Source organism: Cricetulus griseus, chromosome 4 (genome assembly GCF_003668045.3).
Source record: "Cricetulus griseus strain 17A/GY chromosome 4, alternate assembly CriGri-PICRH-1.0, whole genome shotgun sequence".
Lineage (NCBI taxonomy): Eukaryota > Metazoa > Chordata > Mammalia > Rodentia > Cricetidae > Cricetulus > Cricetulus griseus.
Genome location: NC_048597.1, coordinates 50,387,096 through 50,401,106, shown reverse-complemented (window position 1 = coordinate 50,401,106; position 14,011 = coordinate 50,387,096). Strand labels below are relative to the sequence as shown.

The following is a 14,011-nucleotide window of genomic DNA, read 5'->3' as shown; positions in this document are numbered from 1 at the left end:
AAGAGTTTGTGTCTTAATCTCCCGGTGAGCCTGTGTTGAAGGCTTACTCTTCACACTAGGGCACATTTTGGAGGTGTTAGAACTATTAAAAAACAGATACTTGGTCATTGAGGGTATGCTCTTGAAGAAGATAATAGACATCACATCTCATTCCTTTGTTTGTTTACCACATACCCCTGGGTAGCAAATTTACTTTGTTTCTTGACTGTGATCCTTACCTCACACAGGTTAAAAAAAAATGAACTGACATGAATTGAAACCTTGAGCTAAAGAATAGAAAGGTAAGAATTAATGTCTACAGATTCCCCAAGTTCAACAAAATTATTTCACATGTTCCAAAAGTTAATTAAATAAGTGTGAATAATCAAAGTCAAATGAAAGATCCACACACAGACAGTTTAGAAAAAGTATTGAAAGGCAATGAGAAAAATATTGAAGGCAGTAAGAGAAAATTTGTCAAGGCCAAAGGAAGTATGATAAAGGTAACAGATTTCTTATCTGTCAAAGCAAAGGATAATGAGTGGAAGGCATAGTCAATATACTTAGTTGTTGAAAAAAATAAAATGCCCACAACAAAATATCCTGTAGAATGCTTCCTGACCAGCAATCTTTTACCCAACAAAATCACTTTCATATTATCCCAGGTGAGGGAAAACTAAAAAGAAAATATTTGCATCAGACCCAAGTGATAAAGAGTGCTGCAAGAAGTTCTAGCCAAAGAGTTAGTGACACCAGATGGTATTTGAATCTGTGCAAAAATGTCATGTCTATCAATAATAGCAATTATATAATTATAAATGCATAATTGCATATTTCATCCCTTTCTTGAATCATTAAAAAAGAAATTTAATGACTATAAATGCAAATACACAGTTGGCTTTGTTCTTTGTAACTACATTGCACACCCGTGGATCCGATCAATAGCAGGTTGAAAGTGTTTTTTTTTTTTAAGACTTTATTTTTAATTGTGTGAATAATGCATGGTGTGTGTGTGTGTGTGTGTGTGTGTGTGTGTGTGTGTGTGTCCATGGAGATCAGAAGATCCATCAGATCTTCTGGAGATAGAGTCTAATATAAAGAGCCTCACAGGAAGCAAAATATGGTCTCCTAAAAGTGTGGTATGAGCGTTTAACTGCTAAGTCTCATTTGAAGACCTGGAAAAAAAGTTTCTTATAGCATATTCACTGAATACATACAAAGTGTTCTTTTAATTATTCTCCAAACAGTTTCATATAGCAACCATTTATACAATGTGTACATTGCTAGGCACTTAAAGAATTGAAAAAGGTACATCAAAGAATGTGCATAGATTATATGTAAAACCTGCATTATTTTTCTACAAGCTATTTGGACTTTTAAGGAGCTCAACTTTTCTGAGGGTTTTGGAATACAAATTCATGATGATACTGAGGGGAGACCACACATGAATTTTGGGTCTATAATATACAGAAGGATTTATATTTGGTAATAACAGAACAAAGGATGTGGGTGTGAACAAAACTCTATTGGAATGAACATAGGATAGCAGATGGGTACTAGAATCCATAGAAACAAATGAAGACAACCAGCAATGACAGGCTTAACATAATAAACATATATACATCCTTGCTTGCTTGTCTCTTTCATTCTTTAAAACAAAAGAGTGCATTGTGATAATTATAACCTTGTACAGTAGTGATAGTAATATATGGACATAATAGGACAATAAAAGCACAAAAGGGGGAAAAATGGAACATAGATAAGCAACATTCTTTCACTCTAGTAGATTATATATTTTGAAAGGTTTTAAAATACTAATTTAGTTTATAATTTAATCTTATTGGAATTAACTTTGAAGGAAGTGTTATACATTTTTAATATGTATAAATAAATTATGCCCTTGGCTATTACTAAGGAATTACATATGAAAAGAGAACTGCCTTCCAATCCACTCTTAGGTTGGAGAGCCCCATATCACACTTCTTCTCTTGTCCCTAAAGAAGAATGTTTACACTTTGGATGATTTCACAATCTGTGGAGAGGTAATGTATGCCATGCTTTCTTTATTCCTTCTTATTTTTGCCCTGGATATTTATTTATTCTACCAACTGACTAGAGGAGAAGGAAGCTAAAGGAAATGCCTCCTGTCAGGGGAAAAGACAATAGTTTTATTTTAAGCTAAAGCAGAATGTCTTGAAGTTGATTCCTAGAGGTGCTTTGGAGTCAAATTCGAGTAAGGAAATCAATAGATTCATGAAATCAAAAGAAAAGGTGAATTGATGATTCATGTAAAGATTATATAAATGTGATGTATTCTAAAATATCTCTCCAAAAGATTATGCAGTTTAAAGGTTTACTAATCATATTTCATTTTAAATAAATTTACAGATGAAGCTGTATTTGAATTTTGAAGGGATTCGAAAATTATGGCAATACACTAAATTTGAAGCAATGTCTGAAGGAAGCTTTGTTCTTCAGGAAATACCACACTGTATTGTTCATGCTACTCTTTAAGTATGAAAACTATACAGGCTTTGTAACAGACTCAACTCATCATCTTATAGTCCATAACATTGAAACTAGAGATACCACTATGCTTTCTCTTGTCCCTAGACTTTTCAAGATGTCATTTGTATTTTCACCAGAATTTGTTACCAATGTTTGTACAATATTTTTGAAGTGCTCTACATTTCCCAACATTATTTCAATGTTGTTAATATTTAGAGGTTCTCTGCATGAAATAACAGCTGGTCTAAATATGGAGGTCAAACATTTCAGAACAGATTTAGCAGAAGGAAAGAAAGGAACTACAAACCCGAGGAGAGATTTGGTCCTTCCTTTCATATGAAAATATAAAAAAAATACATCTATCAGAATTTTCACTGTGAGAATTTATATTTCTATTGTAATTCATTAAGAGTTTTAGACTAATAACTCACTCGTCAAATAAGATGATGAGACTAAATGATTTTGAAGTAAATTTGTTCACCATGGTTGTTCTTTGGGTTTTCTTAATTTTAGAGGGTGAGAAATCTTTTGGATATTATTAATTTAAAATTAGCTGACAATTGCCATGCTCAAAACTGAGGCAGAAAGATTTTCAGAAAGTGTTTTCCTCTTGAGTTGTGTCATTAATAGCTTATTTCTAGGCCACGAATTGACTATAAATGATATTTCCAAGTGATCAAGTCTATTATAAAAAGTAACATTTGGAAGTATGAGGTACTCAACAGAAAACAAGATTTTTAAAAGCCAACTTACTTTTACTTCCGAAGACATTGGGTATTGGAGCAGTTTTTCTATCATTTCTAGCAGACAGGAGAATGACTTTCAATGACATGCATTTCCCTCATGTCCATAGATTGTAGTTGGAAGTGTAGCTGTCATTCAGTATCATGCAAAAAGAGCCTTGCATTTGGGGTTAGATGACCCCTCAAAGAGGAAGATAATTATCAATCCAAAAATAGCTGCCAGTGATTTGTTGCTCTATTATTTGTGAACAGTCAAGGTGAGAAAGTTATTTACCACTGCAAGAAAATTTACTCATCTATTCATAGAGATAGTATAGGCCCTAGGTGATTATTTTAAGGAATAAATATATATATATATATATATATATATATATATATGTATGTATGTATATGTATATGTATATGTATATATGTATATATATCTGTGTATGTGTGTACATTAGTTCATATATGTAGGTTTACAATAGGTGTTTGTTACTATTATTTTCTTTGGAAAACTGCAGAGTTTTTGTTTATTACAGGGAATGTAGATTTATTAGGCAAACATGAGAAAAAATCTCTCAAGAGTGAAAGGCATTCCCAAAGAAGAATACATGTTTTCACCCAAAACTTGTACATAATGTTTTAACATTATTACTTAAGAACATAAAATAAAATTCCAGACATTCATCACAAAATTGTTGTATTAATTATAAAAATCTGAGAATATTAAATCAAATGATAGCTTATAACTTTTGAATGAGCAAAACAGTTCTAATTCCAGAGATGTTTCACTGTGGCATTGTAATATGACAATAGTAAAAGTTAATATTTGGGATATGCCTATTTAAATTCTGATCATAATTACAAATGCTTTACATACTTTAATTCACTCAGTTGTTACATTAGATATGCAAATTTTCTTACGATTACATGTGTTTACCTATAAACTACTGATTAATTTTACCCCAAATTTATGTGATGGGGAAGTACTTCTGTGTATATTTATCTTATTGATTGTTAAATAAAATACTGTTTGGCCAATGAGACAGCAAGTAGACGGGACTAGGAGTCAAAGAGGATTCTGGGAAATGTAGTAGAGAAGTGTGATCCAGGCAGGAAGTGACATAGCAAGGAGACTCATATTTAAGTGAAGGAGAAACAGGAAGCGCCCCTTTTTTTCCCCTCCTGCTCCAGCGGCAAGATGTGATCCCAGCAAGGAGGGAATGCCAAAAAGGTGTCCGATAAGTCTTATAAAATATATAGGTTTATGATAGTTAAGACTGAGTTAGCAGATGAGAAGTCCTAGTCATTGGCCAAGCAGCTTTGTACCTAATACAAGTTTCTGTGTATTCATTTGGGCCTAACTTGGGCAGGCGGCTGGCGTAAAGCTTACACGTGGCAGTGGGGCTCAGCGGCTTTTGGCAGAAAGATTTATCGTAACATTTATGTAGCAGGAAACCTAGTCTATAGAAGGGGAACCCTTTCTTGCTCTTTGCTGTGCTGAAATGGCACAAATCTCCCTCTGAGAATGTAATAAATAAATTAAAAAGTTGAGTTGAATTTCAGTTATCAGAAAAAAATAGAGAAAGAAAAAACTTATAGAATGTAAGCAATGAAATGAAAACAGTGCATAGATAATAATCAATGTGATAGAAAAGAAAACTGGAATTTATGTTTTATGCCCATTTCCCTAAAAAATTTGGATCACAACTACAAGGAATTAAATGTTGCTATTTCTTCCATTTAACTTAAAATACAACAAACAAGCAAACAGGAGCTTATGAAGCAATTAAGAATAGGAAACATATACACCTATGTAAAATGGAAGTCTCATGTGTCTAAAAGGAAGTTCAATATTTCCTCCATTTCCCTCTTTAAGATTCTCTTTATAAACAGCCTACAGCAAGGCTGATGTGCTAAAGTGCTCACCCAGATGTTGAAAGCATGGTTCCTAACTGAGTGGCTAAGGTGACCTGTGTTTGCTTGGGCACCCCTGTGACAGAATGTTCTGCTTAACATATCTACAAGACATAGAGACCACACAAGCCAAGTGTTTGCATATGTTTCAAAGAAAAGTTTGGTCATTGTCTAAAGCTTATTGAAAAGATGAAGCAGGAGGAAAGCCTGAAGCTTCCTGTTCTTTTTTTCCACCTTCTATTTAATGGAGCATTACTCCCTCATCTCTCTTTCTTCCTTGCCTTCTTTGTAACTTTTACTTTTACGTAGGTTGCCAATGGAATTTCAACACTTAGCACATCAAGAGTAGTGGTTTTCAGGGCAGGTCAATATTAGCAAAGTTACAGAAGCATCTGTTTAGCATGTTGACTCTGGGGAGTACAGAGGGAGCCTGAGAAAGTGTTTTCCTTGCAAGACAAAAACCTGAGGTGAGTCCCCAAAGCTCATATCTAAAGTTGTGAGTGGCGGCATGTACTTATGACTTTAGTGCCAGGATGATTTCTGATTCTTTATTTAATTTTTTTTTCATTTTGCATACCAACCACAGTTCCCCACCGCTCCTTCTCCTGCTGCCTCACCTTTCACTCTTTCCTCCCCCATCCACTCCTCAGAATGGGGAAATACTTCCTTAGGGAGTCAACAAAGTCTGGCATACCAAGATGAGGCAGACCAAGCCCCTCACCCCTGTATCAAGGCTGAACAAGGAATCCCAACATAAGGAATGGGCTCCCAAAATCCTGTTCATGTACCTAGGATTGGTCATGGTCCCACTGCCAGTGGCCCTCCAACATATGAAGCCACATAGCTGTCACCTACATTCAGAGAGCCTGGTTTGGTTCCATGAAGGTACCTCAGCTGTCCGTCCATAGTTAGTGAGCTCCCCCTAGCTCAGGTCAGCTGTCCCTCATTCTCTCCATCATGATCTTGACCTCCCTTGTTTATATGATCATTCTTCCCTCTCTTCAGCTGAACTCCAGGAGCTCAACCCAGGGCTTGGCTGTGGGTCACTGCATCTGCTTCCATCAATCATTGGATGTAGATTCCATGATGACAATTAGGGCACTCATCAATGTGATTAAAGGGGAAGGCTCTTCAGGTACACTTTCCACTACTTCTAGGAGTTTATCTGGGGTCATCCTTGTAGATTCCTGGGGATTTCTCTAGCACCAGGTTTCTCCATAACCTCATACTGACTTCCTCTATCAAGATTTCACTTTCATAGCTCTCTCCCCAGTTCCTTCCTAAATTCAGCCTTCTATATCCCTCAAGTTCCCATCCCCATCCCCTCCCTTCTAGTCCTTCTCTCAGTTTACCCAGGGGATCTTAAATATTTTTCCTTCCTGGGGCACTTCATGTGTGCCCCTCTTAGGGGCCTCTTTTTTTTTTTTTTTAAACCTAGCTTCTCAGGGGTTATGGATTGTAGCTTGCTTATTCTTTGCTTTACAGCTATACCCACTTATGAGTGAGTACATACCATATTTGTCTTTCTCGGTTAGCGCTACCTCACTCAGGATTTTTTTCCTTTTTTTTTTTTTTCTAGTTCTATCCATTTGCCTAAAAATTTCAAGATGTCACTGTTTTTTAACTTGGCTTGGGGCAAGTCTTCACCATCCCAGAAACAGAGGGTGGTACAGATGGGTGAAGGCCAGAAAAGTCAAAAAAGCAAAACTTACTTAATCTGAGTATGGTAGAAAAGGGTGTCAGTTTTCATTTCTTGGGTTTAAGGACAGACACAAGGGAAGCAGAGGACTGGTAATGATTTATACTGAGAACTTGTGTGTTCTGATTGGAAGATGTTGCCACAAGAGCAGGACATACAGTATGATTGGTTATAAAGACATTTATTTATTTATGTCTAATTATCTCTAATTTGATAATAAGTGCAAAAGGCAAGAAACTTGTTAGTTTTAATTCAACTTCTAGTCATTTGTGGCCAATTGTTAAGGACCTTATTTAGCTGCTTAAGTTGTTTTTATAGAGAAAAAAAATACCTTCTCTACACTCATGAATCACAGAAGGCTGGTATTCACTCTATATAAGGGTCATTGATGTTCTAGGCAGGATGCTGTAGGTGTTTGATAAAAGTTGTATTTTATATATATTTAGTGTCTTGGTTGATTTGAAAAACAAGTGTAAAAGTTTCTGATCCATTGAGAAAACATCCAGATAGTATAGATGGGATGAAAAGTAATACTATGAAATTTAAATGAAAATCAAGAGAAACATTGTTATAACTTCATATTTTTATTCAAAGAGTTGTCTCAGATTGTGAGATATTATTAAACATATTGTGGTAAAAATAATCAGAGATCCAATAGGTAGTTCAGAAAAGAAGAAATCATATTTAACTTTAAACAAATGCAAATAAAATGAGACATAATTTTTTGCCTATTACATTGACAAATATTAAAATGACTGACAAAAAGTGAGTGACAGCATGAGTTGGAGGAAACAGATATTCTGATGCACAGCTAATGGGACTCTAAATTGGTACAACTTTCCTGAAAGGCAATTTGGCAACTGCATCAAATGCCTTAAACATATGTCTTCCCTTTGGGCCAGGAGTGCTCTTCCTGGATTTTCTTCTAAAAAATCATGAAGCACAAATATAAAGGAAGAAAGAACTCGAAGTTACCGGTGAGCACACTAGAAATTTTATTTATTAATTATTGCACACTATTTTTAGTCGTTAAAACAGTGATACATTTTTATAAATTTTATTTAAATTAGAGTCTTATTTTATATATCAATCCCAGTTCCCTCCCCCTCCCATTCTCCTATGCCCCCCACGGAGCCCCCATCCCATCCCTCATCCACTCCCCAGGGAGGGTAAGGTCTTCCATGAAGGATTATCAAAATCTGTCAAGTCATTTGGGACAGGGCCTAGGCCCTTCCCTGCATATCTAGGCTAAGAGAGTATCCCTCTATGGGAAATAGGCCCCCAAAGTCAGTTCATGTACTAGGGACACATCCTGGTTCCACTGCCAGAGGCCACATAGACTGCCCAGAGCTCCTAGCTGACACCCACTTTCAGGGCACCTGGTTTGGTCCTATGTTGGTTCCCCAGATGTCAGACTGGGGTCCTTGAGTTCCCACTTGCTCAGGTCAGCTGTTTCTGCAGGTTTTTCCAGCATGGTATTGACTCCTTTGTTGGTCACTCCTCCCTCTCTGAAACTGGATTCCAGGAGTTTGGTTCAGTGCTTGGCTGTGGATCTCCGCTTTTGCTTTCATAGCTACTGGATGGATTTTAAGGTAGTCATCATTCTCATGATAGGGGTAGGAAATTTAAGGTAGCCTCTCCACTGTTGCTTAGGTTACTAGTTGGGGTCATCCTTGTGGATCTCTGTACAATTCCCTAGTGCCAGATTTCTCTTTAAACCTATAGTAGCTCCCTCTATTGATGTGTCTCTTTTCTTCTTCTCCTCTATTCCTCTCCTTACGCAATCTTCCTGATCCCTCATGTTCTATTCCTTCCTTGTCTTTTCCTCTCCTCTTTTTCCTACTTCACCCCCCTCTCCCCACCATGCTCCCAATTTGTTCAGGGGCTCTTGTCTTTTAGGCTTCACCGGGGGACTGTGTATGTCTCTCTTATGGTCCTCCTTGTTTCCTTGCTTCTCTACAGGTGTGTGTTGTGTCCTGATGATACAATTTTCTGATATGGAAAATTATATACTAAGTGTTAAGTTAGCACCATTTGAGAAAAAAATTGGAAGAAGAAACATCTAAATACTAATAGGTATTGCCTTCAATGGATCCTGACATTTTGAAAATGTTATTACTATTATTTTTCATTAGTAATTTTTAATTTTCAATAGTGAGTCAGTATTGATCAGAAACAGTACTTAGCACAAAAGCCATGAAAAATATATATATATATATATATATGATATTATTATTACTATTTGATAGAATTACATTATATTAATAAAATACTATTATATCATATACTGTATGTAATATATTGCAATCACTTTACCTAGAAAATACCTATTGTTTTTTGAAAGAATGACTAGTGTAAATTATTAGAGTATTTGAATAATTGTTCAAAAAGTTTATCACTAACATCAACCCTTAAGAAATTTTCTCTTCTTTCCCAAAGATAATTGTTATTCCTAGAATTGAAAAAATTGTTTTTAAGGGGCAAGACAGTCTATCCAGCAAAAAATGAAAAGAAAAATTAATAATAGAAGGGGAATTTAACAAGCCATTCCAGCCTGATGCTAGTTGGCACAGCAATAGATAGTAAATCCAGCCTTCTGCTTCTCTTTAGCTCTTGTCTGAATTCCCAGTTTACATTTCATATACTTCATACTAGGATAAACTAGACCATACATCACAAATTATATTAGAATATAGAGCCTTCTACATAAGTCTGTTTATTCAATCTCTTTTCATTTCATCCAATTAAAAGTACCTTGAGGAAGACGTGGCACGCCCTGAGGATGTATTGTTCATTCATTTTATCATAGCCCCATTCTTCCTCAGATTATCCTTGATGCTATAAATTCTTCTTCCACTATCACTTGACACAGGAATTTAAATAGAAAACTGAAAGCATTTAAATAAATTTAGAGCTTCAGTTTCTGTGCTACAAACAAGTTTTAGTTTTCCTTATTAATTTTTCCTCAGCTGATATGATCACCTCATGTTCAAGGGACAATGTTCCTCATAAAAAGAGTTGGGAGTTCTTTCTCATTTTCATGATGAAAACACTCATGTTTGAATTACTATATCACAAAATGAAGATGACTCACAATCACACAAACACAAAGCACCCAGAGCAATAAAGGGTGAGTTTTCAGAAAGAAACCATGTCCCTCCATATAAGAGAGACCTAGCATACCTATTTAATTCTTCATGCATATATTTATACAAAGTAATAAATAGTTATTTTTAAAATTTGATTAAAACTCCCACAAAAAACATGAATATTGACTGCTTCTCTCCTGGAATCCTGACATAAAATTTAAGAAACTGTTCTTGAATCAGGGAAAGAAATTGTTCAATAAAGTTTCCCCAAACCCCTTACTAGAAAACATTGAAGGTTAGCAAAGATCCAGTAGCTGTGGGTTAAGAGAAGGTTAAGCATGAGCTGCACAGTGGCATATGACCCCAGGGTATGGATTCAGGTAGGGGAGTCTGCCTTCCTATCCTGCACTATGAAGAGGCAGCACTGCGTTGATTAAATTCTCAGAGACTCATGGCTAATCAGCTCAGTGGCAAGAATGCCCTTGACTGGAAGATCTGAAATTTAACATGAAGATGAGCTGTGTTACCTTAGCTATGGTTCCACTCCTGTCACTCCTGTGCATGGATTTCAGATATGTTGTTTGGTAAAAGGTATTTCCAGAGGGTGAGCAATAACTTTTCATAAAGTAATAAGATCTTGCAAATAAATGCATCATTGAAACACTGCAGGGTGTCCAGTTGCCATATATAAAGCCTCTGTTGGAACCATTTTAGATCCAAAGGTACTGCCTTCTGTGACTCTTCTTATTTCTCCAATGAGGTTGATTCCAGCATTTGTTAACACAAATCAATCCTCTGACATGTTAAATCTCATTACTATCAGGAAGATACTTTATCTACTACCACTGTAACTTAGCTCTTCAGGAATTACATTACTGTAGTCTTGACCAGATTATACCTTTATTTTGGCAGCTCTGTGCAAAGATTTGTAGGTTTCAGTGTTTCATTTATTGTTTGCATATTGATATGGTAGCTAGTCACTAAACATTGAAATATTATTTCTTTTTTAATACATAGTTTTAATGTATTCATGGAGAATTTTATGCATTACATTTATGCCCTATTATTTCACATCCCCTAGTCCTCGCATTCCCCATTCCATACTCACACAACTTTGTGTCTTTGGTTTTGCAACCCTTCCAGTCTAATAAGTGCTGGCTCTATACTCCAGGATGTGTGCCATCTCCCAGAGCATGCTGCACTGACCAGGGACTACACACTTCAAGAAAATTAGCTCTCTTATTCCTGGCCTCTATCAATTACCAAGAGTTCCTCTGCTAAGAGTGGGACTTTGTGACCAGCCATTCCCTCCATGCCAATACTTTATCTAGCATGAGCTTAGGAAGGTCTTGGGCACACTGTCACAGCAACTGTAAACTCAATAGTTCGACTGCCCTACCATATCTGGAAAAACTATTTTCTTATAGTCATCCACCACCTCTGGCTCTTACAATCTGACAGTCTTTCTGCCTTCTCTTCCTTAATAATCTCTGAGTAATGAATGTTATAGATGTCCCAATTAATGCTGAGGCATCCTCGGTTGTATGCTGATTGCACCTTGACTAGTTGTGGGTCTGTGTTAAAAGCAACCCATTGTTGAAAAGGAGCTTCTCTCATGAGGTTTGAGAGATGCACTGATTTGTAAGTAACTAACAGTTGGTTAAATACTAAGTCCCTCTACAGAATTACACCAGCAGGTTTTCTGCTATGTCCGATCTAGCTATAGGTTCTTGCACTGAATAGTGGTGTCAGGATACATCTCTATGATAAAGCTGATTTGGTCACATTGGATAATCTTTTTGATGTGCTATTGAACTTGGTTTACACTTATTTTATTGATAATTTCTACATCCAAGTTAATCAGAGATATCAGCTTTTTGAGGGATATGTTTCTTTTTTTTTTGAGTTGAGATTTTACCTGGTTTTGGTATCAAGGAAGTATTGGTATTGCAAAAAAGAATGTAGAAGTATTCTTTCTCTTTCTGTTTTGTTGAACAGTTCGAGAAATATTAGTGTTTGTTTTCATTTGAAGATCTGGAAGAATTCTGTACTGAATACATCTGGCACATGGTTTTCTTCAGTTGGGAAATTTTTATTTACATCTCTTATTGAATGTTATGACTCTGTTATTATTATTCACTTCTTTATGTAAACATAGTAGCTAGTGTAGATCTAGAAATTTATACATTTGCTTTAGATTTTCCAGATTTGTGGAATAAATATTTTTAAAATAATGCCCTATGATCATTTGGATTTCTACAATGTTTATAATACAACAAGAATTAATAAAAATGGCTCAATAATAATGCTTTAAAATATCTCACCTTTTTAAAAAAAATTCTGGTATGAGTGCTGTACTTTAATTATTTTCCCTTCTCTCCTCTATCCAACCCTTTTTTTTATACCACTCACTCACTGCAAATTCATGGAACTTATTCTTTAATTATAGTTATAATAATTATTATTATATATCATTGCACATCTATTTGTAACTAACTGATTGTCTGATTCTCTTTAGTGCTACTCATATGTATATAATTTCAGGGTTGACTACTAAGGATTGGATAACTTATCAGTGGTCACTTTTAGAGAACATTAATTCTCCCTTTCCCAACAGGTATTGAATGACTTATTGCTATAAGTACCACACACTTCTGGCACAAAACTTGGATTAATCAAACAGAATCCAACCTGGCAACCTCCTTTCCAATACTACTGTTCATAGTGCTGCAATAAGCTCTCTAAGCTGCTAAGTGAGAAAAATCCCACTCAGCTACTTTGTCTATGGACCACAACAATGATCAAACAAGCAAAATATTTTGAAAGGGACAATAGTGGTACTTAAATCTAGTGGGCAACAAACAACCATCTATTTGTATTTAAGGCATGCTCATTAGGAGAACCCTAATGCCTGATATATTAAACCTAGCTGACTGCCCAAGGCCCATGAGGCCATAGACATTAGAAAAGAAAAATATTAATACCACTTTACTAAATAAATAAGTATAATTTTTAACTGCATTCTAAAGACATTATTATACTCATAGATGATAAAACTTAATAGTAATTATTTCAACTATTAATAGACAAAGAACTACTGATTGGATTAGAAAAGATAACCTATCATTTTGCTGCCTACAAGAAACATGTAACCATTAACAATAGTCACTAACTTAAGGTAAAAGAATGAAAAGAAGTATGTAAAGCAAATGGAACTGTGACTAGACACACATATTCTAATATGTGATAAAAATACTACAAACAAAAACTAGTCTTAAGAGATAAAGAAGGAAATTCATACTCATTAATGGAAACTAAAATCTATCAAAATGATATTACAATCCTATAATACATATACCAAAAAGAACAGGACTCTCAATTTCATAAATGAAATAATACTGACTTAAAACCCTTGGTAAACCACAACATATTGAAGATGGATGGCTTCAACACTACTTCTCTTCCACTTCCTACTGACAAGACCTCTGCCCATAATTCAGAAATAATAACTTACCCTCCTCACTGAAAATACTCCTTTTAAAATGAGAATGAGAGAATTTTGATTTTATAGTTCCTGGCATTCAGAAATACATATTGGTCAGTACATGGGACACTGTTTGGTCAGTAATATGAGTGTCACTCTTGAAGTTCATCAAATTCATCAGCACAGTGATCTTGTTGGATATTAAGAAAACCCACAATTAATTTAATTATAGAAGGCCAGAAATTGTATCCTACAAGGAATCACATTTATTTTCTTATGTTGTAATGCAAATATGTGCCAGCTTCAACATTCTGAGTTTTTTCTAGATTTAAAGATTACATGATAAGCACTAGTCTGTATTAGTGTATAACTTAAGATCCAACAACACAGTTGGATTATCTGTGGCAATACATTACTATGAAAATGCCACTTAGATCTTAACAGACTGAATATTTTGCTAGACCCCACAGCCAAAATTCACAATACACCCTTATGTCACTTAAGACTAACCTGTTTTTATATTCTATTCCTCTGTGTGTTCAGATCATTTATTTAACTTGCCTTTAAAGGAACAATGTAACAACCAAACTTATTTTCCTTAGATTTCCCT

The 14,011-nt window shown here is 35.3% G+C and overlaps 1 long non-coding RNA gene across 1 annotated transcript; it reads left to right on the top strand.

Moving 5' to 3' along the window:
• The first annotated feature begins 225 nt into the window (after positions 1-225).
• On the top strand, positions 226-3,553 carry LOC103162230. The gene is made up of 3 exons (XR_004769862.1): positions 226-281; positions 1,938-2,021; positions 2,368-3,553. It is a non-coding gene; the product is annotated as an uncharacterized LOC103162230 (long non-coding RNA).
• Positions 3,554-14,011: the final 10,458 nt, after the last annotated feature.